This window comes from Gracilinanus agilis, chromosome 4, assembly GCF_016433145.1.
Source record: "Gracilinanus agilis isolate LMUSP501 chromosome 4, AgileGrace, whole genome shotgun sequence".
NCBI lineage: Eukaryota > Metazoa > Chordata > Mammalia > Didelphimorphia > Didelphidae > Gracilinanus > Gracilinanus agilis.
In genome coordinates, this window is record NC_058133.1 from 145,396,271 (window position 1) to 145,412,854 (window position 16,584).

The 16,584-nt window shown below is 33.3% G+C and overlaps 1 protein-coding gene across 2 annotated transcripts in view; it reads right to left on the reverse strand.

Annotated features, from left to right (window-relative positions):
- The window catches only part of FMN2 (formin 2), a 453,830-nt gene that overhangs the window by 91,614 nt on the left and 345,632 nt on the right, over positions 1 to 16,584 (reverse strand). The window lies entirely within an intron of this gene.

Below are 16,584 nucleotides of genomic sequence, written 5' to 3' on the forward strand. Positions count from 1 at the left end.
TCATTTTGGGGTATAAACCTAGCAGTGGTATGGCTGCATCAAAAGAAAGCGGTCTTTTAAAGCCCTTTGGGCATAGCTCCAAATTGCCATCCAGAATGGTTGGATCAATTCACAATTCCACCAGAAATGCATTAATGTACCTATTTTGCCACATGCACTCCTAATATTTATTAATTTCCTTTGCTGTCGTGGTAGCCAATCAGCTAAATATGAAGTGGTACCTCAGAGTTGTTTTGATTTGCATTTCTCTAATTATAAGAGATTTAGAAAACTCATTTATTTTTTGACAGTTTTAATTATGTGAAAATTGCCTATTCATGTCCCTTGCCCATTTATCAATTGCAAGGATGGCTTCATTTTTGTACAATTGATTTAACTCCCTGTAAATTTGATTAATTAGACCCTTGTTAGAGGTTTTTGTTATAAATATTTTTTCCCCAATTTGTTGCTTCCCTTCCAATTTTGGTTGCATTGGTTTTCTTTGTACAAAATCTTTTTAATTTAATGTAGTCAAAATTATTTATTTTACATTTTGTAATTTTTTCTAACTCTTGCTTGGTGTTGAAATCTTTCTTTTCCCAAAGATCTGACAGGTATACTATTCTGTGTTCATCTAATTTACTTATAGTTTCCTTCTTTATATCCAAGCCATTCACCCACTCTGAATTTATCTTGGTCTATGGTGTGAGATGTTGATCTATACCTAATCTCTCCTATACTGTTTTCCAATTTTCCCAGCAATTTTTGACAAATAATGGATATTTATCCCCAAAGCTGGGATCTTTGGGTTTATCATACACTGTCTTGCTTAAGTCATTTACACCAAGACTATACCACAGATCCTCCCTTTTGTCTCTTAACCAGTACCATAGTGTTTTGATGACCACTGCTTCATAGTACGGTTTAAGATCTGTTACTGCTAGGCTCTCCTCCACATTTTTTTTATTATTTCCCTTAATATTCTTGATGTTTTGTTCTTCCAAATTAACTTAGTTATAGTTTTTTCTAATTCATTAAAATGTTTCTTGGTAGTTTTATAGGTATAGCACTAAATAAGTAAATTAATTTGGGTAGGATTGGCATTTTTATTATGTTACCTCATCCTAGCCATGAGAAATTAATGTTTTTCCATATTTAGAACTAGTTTTAGATTCTATTTTATATTGTCTAGGGTGATTTTAAATGGTACTTATTTCTAGCTCTTGCTGCTGGTATATGTCAGAAATATATAGAAATGCTGATGATTTGTGAGTGTTTATTTTGTATCCTGCAACTTTGCTAAAGTTGTTGATTTTTTCCACTAACTTTTTAGTTCATTCTCTAGGATTCTTTAAGAAGACCATCATATCATCAGCAAAGAGTAATAACTTGGTCTCTTCATTGGCTATTTTAATACTTTCAATTTCTTTTTCTTCTCTAATTAGCTACTGCTAATGTTTCTAGTACCATGTTAAATAATAGAAGTGATAATGGGCATCCTTCTGCTCTTTTACACGTGATTGCCATGTTTTTATGCCCTAGTACATGGTCAAACTTTGTATATGTACCATGTGCTGCTGAAAAGAAGGTGTATTCCTTTTTATTTTTCTCCACATATCTATTAACTCTAATTTTTCTAAGATATCATTCACATCTTTTACCTCTTTCTTATTTATTTTTTTGGTTTGATTTATCTAGATTTGATAGAGGAAGGTTCAGGTCTCACACTAGTATAGTTTTACTATCTATTACCTCCTTAAGCTCCACTAGTTTCACCTTTACAAATATGAATGCTATACCACTGGTTGCATATATGTTGAGTACCTATATTTCCTCATTGCCTATATTGCCTTTTATCAGGATGTAATTACCTTTCCCATCTCTTTTAATCAGATCTATTTTTACTTTGGTTTTGTCAGATACCACGATTGTGATTCCTGCCTTCTTTTTCTCAGTTGATGACCAGCCTTTTTGCTCCAGCCTTTTAACTTTACCTTGTGTGTCTACCTGTCTCATGTGTGTTTCATGTTGACAACATATGGTAGGATTTTAGTTTCTAATCAACTCTGCTATTTGCTTCCACTTTTATGGGTGAGTTTATCCCATTCACATTCAGTGCTATGATTATCACCTAAGTATTCCCCAACATTTTGATTTCCTCTCCTATTTCTACCCTTTCTACCTTTGCTATTTTCTTTTTGACCAGTGGTTTCCTTTTAATCAGTCCCTCTAATTCCAACTTTATTTTACTTCCCTTTCTGTCCCCTCCCTTTTTATTATCCTCTTATTTTTTAGGGTCTATTAAATTCTCTCCCCCCTTGTTTTCCCTCCATTTTTGTTTTCCCCACCCCACTACCCCCCTTGGTTTTTCCCTCTCAACTTCATAGTAGGTAAGATAGAATTTGATACCCTAATAAATCTAGATGCTCTTTCCTCTCAGAATTGATTCCACTAAGAGTAAGGTTTGAGTATTACCTATTAGTACTGTCTTCCTTTCCTTCTTATAATAGTATTCTTCCCCTCCCCCACCCATGTGGCACTTTCTGTGGTATAGATTATCCAATTATTCTTATTCCTTCTAGTTTCTCTTGGTGCATCTTCTATTCCTTCCCCCCTTTTTTGCATATCATCTTAAACCACTTAGTAGCCCAAACTCTACCTATGAACAATTCTTCTAACTACTATAATAGTGAATACAATTTTTGAGTTACAAATAACATTATTCCATATAGGAATATATACAATTTAACATTATTGAAGCCCTTAAAGAAAAAAAAATCCTCCTCTCTTTCTTATTTACCTTCTCATGTTTCTCTTGATTTTTGTATTTGGATATCAAATTTTATGTTTAGTTCTGGTATTTTCTTTACAAATATTTAGAAATATATTTTGTTGAATGTCCATACTTTCCCCTGGAAGTATATAGTCAATTTTGATGGGTAGGTGATCCTTTGTTATAGACCTAATTCTCTTGCCTTTATGAATATCGTATTCCAAGCCTTAAGGTCCTTTAGTGTGGAGGCTGCTAGATCCTGTGTAATCCTGATTGGTGCTCCTTGTTGTCTGAATTGTCTCTTTCTGGCTTTTTGGAATATTTTCTCCTTAGCTTGGAAGCTCTTAAATTTGGCAATTACATTCCTGGGCATTGTCTTTTTAGAATTTAATGTAGAGTGTGATCTATGGATACTTTCAGAATCTATTTTGCCCTCTTCTTGAAGAACATCAGGGCAGTTTGGGGGGTAATTTCTTGTAGTATGATGTCAATGTTTCTATTTATTTCTAGATTTTCAGGTAGACCAATGCTTCTCAAATTGTCTCTTCTAGATCCTTTTTTCAAGATCAGTCATTTTCTCAGTGAGATATTTTATTTTTCCTTCTATTTTGTCGTTCTTTTGAGTTTGCTTTATTAATTCTTGTTGTCTTGTGAGATCATTAGCTTTTACTTGCCCAATTCTGGTCTTTAAAGACTGGTTTTCTGCTATGATTTTTTGATTTCCCTTTTTGGTTTGGTCTATCATGCTTTTCATGGCTTCCTGCAGGTCATTTCTGGTCTTCAATTTGCTTATCATTTCATTTGATTTCTGGGCTTCTTTTTTCAAGTGGGAGGCTCTGTCTTTTAAAATTTTATTTTCTTTTTGAACTATTTCCTACTTTTTCTTGCCAAGTTTCTCCTATCTTTTTAACTTGGTTCTCAAATTCCATCTTGATTTCTTGGAGACCTTTTGACCAATTTCCATTATTTTTGGAAAGTTTGGATGTTTGCTTATTTGTCATCTTTTGCTGTCTCATCTACTGTCTGTTGTTTCTCTAAGGAGAAAATATCCCAGAGTCAAAGTATTTTCCTTATTTGTTTTTAGTAGTTATAAATTGTCTTTCTTGGGTGCTAGTAGTCATTGCTTTGTTGGTTTTTCCTTCCCTTCACAGCCAGAGGTCTGAGTGAAGAGGGCATGATCTCTGTGTATTGAGCTACTGAGTGGTTTTTGCCCTAAGGTCTTTTTTTGAGTCTCCGAGGCATCTGCTGTGTGCCACCCCTCTCTGCTCTATCTTTGCACCCAATCCACATTGCTCAGCTTTCTTGGGTCCCAAGACTAGCTGTTCTAAGGGTTAAGTCTCTGGTGTTCTCAGCCAGCTCCTGAGAACTTAGAGTTCGCCTCCTGCTTGCTCTGATTCTGGTGCATTGGCTGTGACTCCAGTGCCATAGGTGGAGTGTGTGTTGGGGGAGTGATCAGCTCATACTTTGGTGGGAGTTATTTAACCTCTTTAAAGCATGGAAGTGCCCAAATGCTACCTACCTTCAAGGCTGTGTCCTACAGTAGAGCCCCTTCACTCATCTGTTTTGTTTTTTTGTCCTTTTGAGGCACCTTATATTGGTTGGTGGTGAGGAGAGGGAAATCCTTGCTTCTACATTGAGGCCATCTTAACCCCAGAAGTGATTAACTTATACATTATCTCTATTATCTTTTTGAAGATTACAATCAACAAAATGTCCCAAACAGAAGGAAAAATAAATGAAATTTTCTGAGTTATTTCTCTTTATATGCACAAATAATAACATTTTATATATCAGTTCAGTATTTTAAATTTAGTGTTTAAATGAAGGCAGGCCAAAAAATTCAATTCCTTTTGTGGACCAAATAAATTCATTGAATTCTAAGGCCATAGACAATTACCTAGTTCTCATCATAAATGTGTGCTCTTTATCACATGGGTACTAGGTAGGAGTATGCACAAATATGTGTAAATAAAATATCATTACTTAAGGGAGTATTAAAAAACACTTCAAATATATACCATATTAGTAGTAAATCAGTAGGATCACTTCAGTATATAGGAAAGACTTAAATGGTATTATGATGAGAGATTTAAGTATTCCATAGATTATCAAAGATTAATTTTATCACCTCATCAAATATGTCAGCAATAACAAACAAAATGCTTCTATAACCATTGGTACTAAGAAAATTTAGGAACTATTGATATCCAAAAATAAGTGACTTAAAAAGTCATTAAAAAGTTAAAGGAATATACTTTTCCTTGCTATAAAAATATGATAACTGTTTTATTACTTGTTTTCTATTTGTGTTATTGTCCCATTAAACGAATACAGGTAAAGGACAAATAGTTGTTCAAAGATGGATGGCAAAACAGAAAAGAAAATGTTAATTTTTCAACCTGTAATTTTAAGAAAAATCACTTTCATAAATTTTATATTTTTCCGTTTCAATTCTCTTTTTCCTCTGAGTTTATTATGGATAATTTGTGGAAATTCTGACCAATGTTAAAATTCAAGACTGTTTTCAATTTATTTACAATCTGTTATCAATGGATTTATAATAAAATATGTTGAATTAATTATATGAGAGAAGAAATATAAAATATGCCAGTCACTTACCTGCCAGAAAAATTCATTAGATTAATACTTGCAGCACATATTTCACTTTCCTGAGACATCAAAGAAAGCTAGCAGCTTTCCAATCATGGTATAATAAAGATAACAGAATACTGAACCAGAATACTGAAGAGAAATGGTAAGAACAGGCAGACTCAAAAAGCTTGGATATCTAATAAGGTTAATTTCTCTTCAAGTGAATATCTTCAAATTGTTTCATGATCTTTCTTAATGATCTTTTTTTAACAATGTCTAACTAGAAACTTTGACCTCTGCCCCCATCACTTTCTCCCCAAGTAACATTATATTTTATAAATAGTCTAATGCTATTTCCCCTCTATCTGGGAATATTTTTAAAGGACAGATGTTTGACATGGAATGCAGGGTAATTGGAAGGAGACATGAGTACTAATTAATTGAGAGAAAAATTAAATATGCTTATCTACATGAGGAAGAAGGAATTTTTCTAAATTATAGACTGATTTTGAGAGAGACAAGTAAAGACTCAAAAATATCTGTGGCTCCAGAATGATCTCCAGTTCTCCACTAATAGGTCGACATTTGTCTTTCTCAGCTACCTGTTTTTAAGTCTTCCTAGAATCCAAAGAAATCCTTCCCCCTCAAGCACGTGGGCAGCTTCTCAATTCATTGATATCACAGCCAATCGGAATGTACTCTTTCTTTGTTTATGGAGAATACAGAGGATATGATTATGTTGGGAAAATCACCCCAGGTTTAGAAAGAAGTGGTACTATATTCCTATTAATAATAATTCTTTGGAGATCTAATAATAATAATAATAATAATCCTCGAATGCCAGAAGTACATAATACTAAATGAAAATAAATTTATCAATTATGTATCTTATTTTTATTTTATTTATCTATATTTTATTTTATTTTCAGGTGTCTCTTCCATTTGTTACCTTTGTAAGGGCAGGGGCCACTTTTTGCTTTTCTCTTAAACCCCAGTGCTTAATATAGTGTCCATGACATTGTAGATGCTTAATAAATAATTATTGACTAATTGCAGAGTGATATAAAACATATTTTTATATTCTATGGCAACCTTGTGGCAAAAAGAAATAAGGATATATTTATAGACCCCATGTTATTAGACTATATAAAATCAAAGGATAAACACTGATGAAATTTAATGTACTCTAGTTTTGCCTTTATATTCATTTTGAGTTTGATTTTTAAATGACAATATTTATTGGAGAATTTTAAATGCATATAATGTAGGAAAGTGTATTGAGCTTCATAGGCTAGTTTTTTTAATGCATGTAACAGAAGATGTAAAAATCCAGAAGGCACAGATAATGTAAGTTTGAGAAGAGCTTATATGAATTTAATAGATCAAATGTTTTATGAAAACTCTTGAAGAGCTAGTATGAAGTACATCACATGCCAACAAAGCATAACCTCATATAATATTTCTTTTAATTTTTTCTGGATTGCATGTCAATAAAATTTGAAATAATAATTTTCTGACATTTTGCAATCCATGTTCTCTCCCTCTCTCCCACCTTGCCCCCATTCCCAACATGGCAGTTAATATGATACAGGTTATACATGTATTATCTTACAATATATATTTCCATGTTTATTGTGAAAGAAGACACATATTGCTAACTAGAGAAAAACTCATGAAGGAAATAAAATAAAGAATGGTATGCTTTGGTCTGCATTTATACTCCCTCAGTTCCTTCTATGGTAGTGGCTAACCTTTTCTGGCATTAGTCTCTTATAATTGTCCTGGATTCTTGCATTGTAGCCTTAAATAATCTCAACATATAGCAGAAGCATTAGATTTGTTATTAAAGAAATGTCCTGCACTATAGGTTATAGAGGTACTGAGGAAATTAAGGAGACAATATTTCAGGGAAGGAAAGAGGCTGAAAGAGTGGTGAGGGGAACAGTGTTAGGGAGAAAAGGAAATAAGAATGAAGAGTAGTTTTGGGATCTATATGCTTGAAATGGGCATTTCCAAGTCAGTCATTTGTATTAAGTGAATTTAACTATATGCAGAGAGAGACAGGCAAGATAACTATATATAGGAAAAGAGAAAGCAAGAAATATAAGGGAATTATAGTATGAATAGTACTGGTATACTTGCTGCTCCATCCAATGAGCATATTTCTCAGTGAGCACAAGATAGGAAACCAAAATTTACCCTGAATACCAAATTTCTTGTTACTGTGTTCTCATTCCGCCCTATCTGCTGAACTTTTAGAACCAATTTTGTCTTGAATTTACCTCTATGAGTTGCCACCTTCCTTTACTTTTTTCATTCCTACCTTAGGCTGTTCACCTTGGAGACTTGAAAAAAAATGGGTGTACTTCTTACTTTGGTGATTATCATTTCACATACTGACTTTAGAACCTAGCACCTACTTGAGACTATACCACAGGTCATTCTACCTTCCTTCGTTGTGAAAATAGAATGAACCTTCCATTTACTTCCCTTATAGTCCATTCAGCAGGGCCTTTGGCTTCAGAACTAAACCATTCCGTTATAATGGCTGCATCATGGTGGGTGGTGGTTGTGTTTTTTGACCTGTGGTTTATGGGATCACAGGACCTGGGGTGGACAATTTGGAGCAAATAGGGGGCCCTTTGCTGAAACCAGATGGCAAATGAACTCGTGAACTTTCCTAGAGGGCAGCCATTTTTCTCCTTTTAAGTGTCAAAAAATTGGATTACCTTTTAGTTCCAGCTCAGCTGAATAATACTGCTGGCTAGATAAATTTAGGCAACTAAGCATGCAAGAGGTTAAAAAATATTGAAAAACAGTTCCACTTCAATAGCTTGGCATTCATTGATGTCTCCTCCAAAAATCTTTCCCAGACTTCTGTCACCACAGCCCTTTTATAGTTCTTGTTGTCCTACTATGTTACTATTTTGACCCAGTGATTACTAACTGTCTGTAGTGGCTGCCTGGCTCCAAACCCTTTTGCAATCTGAAGTATTTTAGCTGAACTAGTTCCAAAGGACTATGAGTAAGCAGAGGCACGAAAAGGGCCGCCTTTTCTGATCTTGTGCTCTCATAAGGGAATACCACATCTTCCCAGGTAATTGGAGACAGAGTTGCTTTTGAGTAATCTCAGATGTAAAGTGACTTAGAACCCTTTCATCTGTTTGTCTAGGCTTTAAATCTTTTTGCTATTTTCCCTTTTATTTAAAGTGTTAACTAGTATTTGTTTATAATTAGCTATGAATGTGCATTTCAGTTGCTTTTAAGTATAGCCAGTTGTTTTTTTAACTGACTATATGCCTTTTCTCACAGTCATTTAAAATTGTCATTTTAAGTAAAGCTATGTAAATTTTATTTTGAGATTTCTGAGGCACAGTTTCTATTTACATTCAACTGAAACTGAAGGAAATATAAAAAAATTATAATGGTGATGTAGAATATGGATAGTAGAACCTTTCCTATTCCCCCTTTCCTGGACAACGAGAGATAGCTATACTCAAATTCATTGCTTTTCTGATGCCTTTCAGCTTCTCAATACACTAAAGCAAAGGCTACAGAATGCTCTTGGGAAAGAGGAGAAGGGAGAGAATATCTATGAGGTATGAAATTACAAGAACCTTTGTAAAATTTCACAGGCACCTTAAAGTTAAGAGTAAGAGCTATTTCTTTATTGTATGGGAAAATATATAACACATGTAAATATGTGTACTTAGGTATTCAGGCACAAAGGTACACATTTTGACTTCAAATGAAACAGTCAAAGCTAAAAATTAATTCTATTCATTAGTAATTCATGTAAACTTCAACAGTGTAAGGCATATAACTTTCCAAAACAAAATACAGTGCCTTTATCAGTCTTTTTCCCCAGCCTGATGAATTTAATTAATTGATTCTCAGTTCATTTTCAAAAGTTGCATTTTAAATAAAAATAATAGAAAGTATATAGAAAACAATTAGTTAAGACAAATATTTTGCTTCACTCAAAAGATAGGGTGGATATTATGATGGCATATGTTTTCAAAGAGGTATCCATTTCCCCTCAGAAAATGACTCATACCTTCAAAATATTTATTTCAAGTCATTTGCCTCAACACTAGATATAACATGGATCTAAGGCTTTATTTCCTATATACTTCTAGTATCATTTCAGTAATTAGAAGGGTATAAATCAGAATTCTCTTTGCCTAGATTTAATAGAGGTCTTTTCTCATTACATACTGCATCTTTCATTTGCTAAAGCAAAATCTACTACTTAAGTATTATTCCAAATTCAAATACCAAAATGCTAATTTGCTCCCTAATAATTGTTGCTCATCTTTCATTTTGAAGAGTACCAATGGCATCACAAGGTGACATTTTGAATAGTATGTGAATTGAATTTAAGTTAGGTAGAGTTGCACAAAATCATCAGTTTAACTCTCTCTTCCAGAGTCCTTAAAGACCAATGGCCAGACAAAAGTCAAGATGATTGGTGATGGCCTGGAATGCAGTGGATGACCTTGGCATCTTTGATGTTTGACCAAGCTCTAAAAGTTCCACAGTGCCTGCTTCAACAACCTTCATGGTCATTGGAACAAATTGTTCTCATCCAACCATTCTGCTGGGGAAGTCTTCCTTCACATACTTGGAGTAGACTTTTTCCCTGATTTGCCTATAGGTTTAAGGCCTGTTTGTTACCCTTAACTCGATTTATCATATCTTCTGAGAAAGTTCAACCAGGGCATGGCCACTGTGCACACTATAGCTTCTTAAAGACAAAGGTAAGAGTTGGATAAAAAGTAGGCACCAAAGTGAATGATCAGGTCTAAAAAGGGCATGGCAAATCCTTATATGAGAGGACTTAGTCACTGAACATTCATTTCTCATAATAGATAGATGTCTAAGTAATCTAAGAATTTTAGTTTTGGCATTTATAAAATATGTAAATTTCAGTCCTTTTGAATTGAATAAAATGCAATCAAACCACAATTTTTAGATTCAAAATGTCCAAAAGCATAATTTTAAGAATATGCATTTATAAAATAACGAACAAATTTCTCTTTAACATTTCCCCCAAAATATTGGTAATGTTACATTCTATGGCATATCCTTTTTTTGTTTGGTTTGTTTTGAGTCTCTTGGAGTTGTCCTGGAACCTTACTTTGTTGATAAATAGATGTCATCCACAACTGATCATCATACATTATTGTTGTTGCTGTATACAATATTCTCCTGGTTCCACTCACTTCACTTTGTATTGTTTCTTGCCACATTTGTGTGTGTGTGTATGTGTATGTGTGTGTGTGTGTTTATTTTGTTTGTCATTTATTATGCAATATAATAGTATGATATTAAAAGCAAATACCATAACTTGTTCAACCATTCCCTAATTGATGGACATCCCTTCAGTTTCCACTTCTTAGCCACTATAAAAAGAGGTGCTCTAAATATTTTAATACAGGTAGCTTCTTTCCCTCTATCTTTAATCTCTTTGGGATACAGAGCTATTATTAATATTGCTAGATAAAAGGAATGCACAGTTATATGGCCTTTTGGATATGGTTCCATATTGCTTGCAACAATGGTTGTATCAATTCACAGTGCCACCAGCAATGTCTTAGTGTACAAATTTTCCCACATCTCCACCAACATTTATCATTTCCCTTTTTTAGCATATTAGGTAGTTTCATAGTGGTAAGATGATACCTTAGAGTGGTTTGAATTTGCATTTCTGTAATCAGTGTTGATTTGGAGTATTTTTTCCTATGACTAAAGATAGTTTTAATTCCTTTATGTGAAAATTGCCTGGCTGTATCCTGTGACCATTTGTTAACTGGGAAATGTTTTGTATTTTTATAAATTTAACTAGATTATTCATATTTTTGAGAAATATAGCTGTGTCAGAGAAAACTTGCTAGAAAGATTTTTACTAGTTTTTTGCTTTCCTTGGTTTCTTTGCTTTTGCTTGTGCAGAAACTTTTTAATTTCATGTGGTCAAATATATCTGTTTTACATATTATAATGTTCTCTGAATCTTGTCTTGACCTAAATTCTTCCTTTTTCCATAGCTCTGACTGTTAAATACTTCTGAGGTCCCCTAATTTGTTTATGGTATCACTATTTATTTCTAAATCATGTATCTATTTTGACTTTATATTGGTATATGGCATGAAATATTAGTGTATGCCTGATTTCTGCCATACTGTTTTCCAGTTTTGCCAGGATTTCTTTTAATCAAATAGTGAGCTCTTGTTCCAGAAGCAGGGATCTTTGGGTTTGTCAAACACTAGGTTACTGTGGTTACTTCTAATTGTTTTGAGTGACTAATCTATTCCATTGGTCCTCCATTCTATTTCTTAGCCAGTAACAGATTGTTTTGATGATGGCTGCTTTATAAAATATTTTGAGGTCTTGTATAACTAAGACACCTTTCTTCAGATTTTTTAAATTAATATCTTCACATTCTAGGTCTTTTTTACTTCCAGATGAATTTGTTATTCTTTTTTTCCCCCTAGCTCTATGAAATAATTGTTAGATAGTTTAATTGGTATGGCACTGAAATTAATTTAGGAAGAATTACCATTTTTATTATATTGGCTCTACCTACCCATGAGCAATTAATGTTTTTCCCATTCACATTCAGAGTTATGATGACTGTGTCTTTCTTTCTATCTTATTTCCACTTGTTTATCATTTTCTTTCTTTCCTTTTGGCCTTTCCCTGTTCTCAAATGTTTTTGCTTCTGCTTATCTACTTTCCTAAGTTCCTCCTTCTTTTTTTGTTGCCTTCCCCCTTCTGACTTCTCTACTGGGTAAGATAGACTTCTACATCTCACTTAGTGTGAATACCATTCCCACTTTGTGTCTATTTGAATGAGAGTATGGTTCAAGCATTTCCTGCCACCCCTCATCTTCCCTTCATGTCTCTTCATGTGAGAAAATTTATACCCCCAATATTCTCCTTTTAACTTTTTATAGAGTATTGCTCTTTTTTTATCAAGGGATTTAAAATAATAATATTCATTATTATCCATTATTTTCAACATATCATATTATATAATATCCATTATATTCAACTTACTCTCTGCTCTGTATATATATGCTCTTATTCATTGCCCTAATAGTGATTAATTTCTTAAGTGTGTTCAGTATCTTAAGCATTCTAAGTACTTTAGGTATCTTAAATACTTCAATTATTACAAATATTTTAAACATCTTAGTTATCCCCTTCTTACTAGTGATGTAATCTATTTAACTTCATTATCTTTTGATTATCTTAAACTACCTTCAGTATCTTAAATATCTCTTGTATCATATATATCTTAAGTATTCTAGTTATCACTTTCCCATTCAGAGGAAAGTAATTAGTTTAATCCAATTGTTCTTTGATTGCTTTAAGTATATTATGTACTTCAGGTATCTCTGGTATGTTGTTTTTAAAAAATGATAAAGGCTGATCTTACCAGGATAACTAATATTTTATTTAGGCCCATGTTGGTAGAATAAAATCAACCACGTGCCTGTAAAAATTTCAAATTGCCGCCTCAGCCATTACGTTCAGTGCCTTACTTAATTTTGTCTACTTCCCTCCCCTCCCCAGAGTAAGCTCAGGTAGCAAAGAGAGAGCTTCCAATGACCCAAGAGTCTTATATCATTCTCTTACATCATCACACTTCCTGTCTGCCTCCATTTTTTCAAGAGAAATCATGGGAAACGTAGTTTCCAAAGTCCCCTAAACGTCCACAGGAAGTTTGTCATATATCTACATATCTTAAGGCTCAAATGAGCCCCAAAATACCTCTAAATGGAACCCCAAAAATTTCAAATAACACAGGTACTATAGAAATCTTAAGTATTCTAGCTTCCATTTTCCCATGCAGGGATGTGATAAGTTTAACCTCACTCATTCCCTTGAGATTTTTTTTTCTATTTACCTTTTTATATTTATTTTGAGTGTTGAATTTGATCAATGAATTTTCTTTTTACCTCTCATTCTTATGTCAGTAATGCCTTGAATGCTTCTATTTCATTGTGTCCATTTCTTCCCCTGGAGTATTATGCTTGGTGTCACTCAGTAGATGATTTTTGATTGCAGTCCTAGCTCCTTTGCTTTTTGAAACATAATATTTCATATTGTCTCATCCTTCAATGTAGAAACTGCTAGGTCCTATGTGGTTTCACAAAATTTGAATTAATTTTTTTCTTCTTTTACTTTGGATTTCTGGAATTTGGCTATACTAGTCCTAGGATTTTTTAATTTGTGATTTCTTTGAGAAGCTGATTGGTGGATTCCTTAATTTCTATTTCTTTTCTTGTTCAAGAACATCAGGTCAGTTTTCCCTAATAATTTTCTGCAATATGGTGTCCAGTTTCCTTTTGGGATTATAGCTTTCAAGAAATCCAATGATAATTAAATTCTCTCTCCTGGATCTATTTTCCAGGTAAGTTGTTTTTGTAGTGACAAATTTCAAATCTGCTTGTATTTTTTCATTCTTTTGAATTTCTTGTATTGTTTCTTACTGCTTCATGAAGTTGTTAGCTTTCACTTGTCCAATTTTAATTTTTAAGGAGATTTTTATTTTTAGGCTAAATACCTCCTTTCTAAGGGGATTATTTTCCTATTTGAGTTCTTGCGTTTTTTTTAAGAAACTGTTTTCTTCATTAAATTTTTTCTCTAAGCTATTGATTTTTTTGTCACTTTCTTTTTAGTTGTTTCTTCTAAGTTTCTTATTATTTATTTTTCTATGTTCTTTTTGGACCTCTTCTAGGAGTTTAGCTTGGATTTGACATCATTTAATATTTTCTTTTGTGGCTTCACACATTTTCATTTTCATAGTGCTTTCCTCTTCTGAACTTGTAGTTTGGTCATCTCTTTTGTGAAGATATTGTTCTGTCAGACTTTTTATCTGTATTTTACTCATTTTAATTTATCTTTTTCTTTGATTTTGTCTATATGCTGAAACTTACCTCCATTCCTTGGATGGAAGGATATTCTTCTGGGATTGTACTATGCCTAGGATTGACACAGCTTTCTCAATCTCAGATTGAGTACTCGGCAGAGGCAGCCTAGATGGCCTGCTAGGCAGAGATTTGCAATTTCTCAGATCAACTATTTGGATTTGGGTTCTTCCCAAACCCCCAAGGCTAGACCAAGTTCCTCCCACTGCTGCCTGCACTGGGTCACATGTGACCTCTGTTTTGACTAGATTATACATGGCTGCTTTCCTCCCACTGATGCATGTTTTGTATTGTGTTGGTTTCCACACTTATACTACTAAGGCAAAACTGAGCTGGCTATGTGATTTATTGTGTATGTGTGTATGTATGGGGTGTTGATCTAGGATAGCATCTCTTGCTCCTTTTTCCTAGCTATCAGCATGCAATTCTTTGTCTTGGAGATATACGAAAGATAGATTAAAATCCTGGAAAGTTTTCTGCCTTTAGGAAGGGTTTGGTCCTAAGATCAAATGGAATACACAGTCACATTCTATGTTACGTGTGAATATTACTTCTATTTTAAAAAATAATTCATATAATCTCATTAAATGCTTATGCAGAAGGGATAGGGAGAGACAAATAATGAACTCCACAGGGAGGAAAGAATTAATAGAAGAAATTGTCCTAAGTAGGATTAGGGAATAACCATGGGCTTGATTGATGGAAACACCAATTATATATTGGGGTGTGTATGTATCTATAACTATATATCTGTATACATACTATAGTATGAATAGACAAGAAAACACACCATCCACAAAGGAGAAGATGTAGGTAGTGAATTGCACTCAGGTACTCTGAAAGAGTTGGGAAGATTTGCAATTAACTATGAGGGTAATATACATGATTGGTAGGGATAAGCTTTTGACTGATAGTTAAATATCTATGATCTTGACTAATGAATAGGACCATGAAATAGTACTAAGTTGTTATATGTATATGGAATGTTTTAAAAAATAAACCACCTCTGGGTGGAATCCTTATATTCTAGTTAATAATTTCCTAGCAAAGGTAAGCAATTAATGAATATGTATTGAATTGAATTGAAAAGGATCTATCCAGTCATGTCTTTGAATTAAAAGAGCTTACAGTGTATATAGCTTTACAAGTTAGGACAGATTGATGTCAAAGGAAATATGAATTAATTTTCTTGTTGTCTTTCATTAAAACACTAGGTATTTTTCAAGATTGAAATGGAAGAAAAGGCCTGTTCAAAAGCAAAAAGGCCAATGCCTCACATTGAGATTGGTCATTTAACTTTAGTACCTTTTATTTGAATTTTTTTTCCAAAATATCTTCAAAATGTTATCCTTCTAAGTCTTTGTTGAGCTTGCTGACTGCTAAGGTACTTTCCTACTTCCAGTTTCTGTAATTCAGATATTTTGTATTTCTTCATCTTCTCATAGGTCACCAAAACTGATTATTTTAAATTTGGGGGGATTTCTGAGGAGTATCAATTATTATACTAATCTGTAATATAATGATGCACCTGGGGCATATCAATTGATTTTTCTGGGTCTTTTTCTTCATTTTTAAAATGGAGGTTTACTAGATGATTTTAAGTCCCTGTCCAGCAATAAAAGTCTGAGGTTCTATGAATCTGAGATGTATAACCCTTTGTTGTCTTTATACTAGATAGATGTTAGACTGTTCTGCTTTTGTATTCCTTCCTTCCTTTCTCCCTAGCTTCTTTCTTTCTTTCTTTCTTTCTTTCTTTCTTTCTTTCTTTCTTTCTTTCTTTCTTTCTTTCTTTCTTTCTTTCTTTCTTTCTTTCTTTCTTTCTTTCTTTCTTTCTTTCTTTCTTTCTTTCTTTCTTTCTTTCTTTCTTTCTCCTTTCCTAATGCAAGTATGCTTTTAATTAGATTTCTGATAAGACTTAAGTCAGAGTTTAACATTGTTGTGGAAAGCCAAATAACCACATATGTTAAGTAAATACCCTTAATTTCCATATATAATACTAAATAATAAGTCAATCAGTTCTAACCTGAGAATCTGAATGGAGATCCACTTCCCTCCTATAAAGTAAAAGGCTTTGTGGCATCTATTTTCCTTGATATAGGATATCTAAAAGCTATATGAAGGCTGAGTTAGATGACATTTTAGATCCCCCTTCCAGCACTAAGCTTTTACAAAAAAAGAAAACATAATCCCACTATAGATATTTGACCAAACAAGATAAAGAAAATAACCACTATTTGCTTGTCCATAGAGGACATAAAAGGTTGCTCAGTTCATTGCACTGAATGGTAAAATAAAAAATAAATT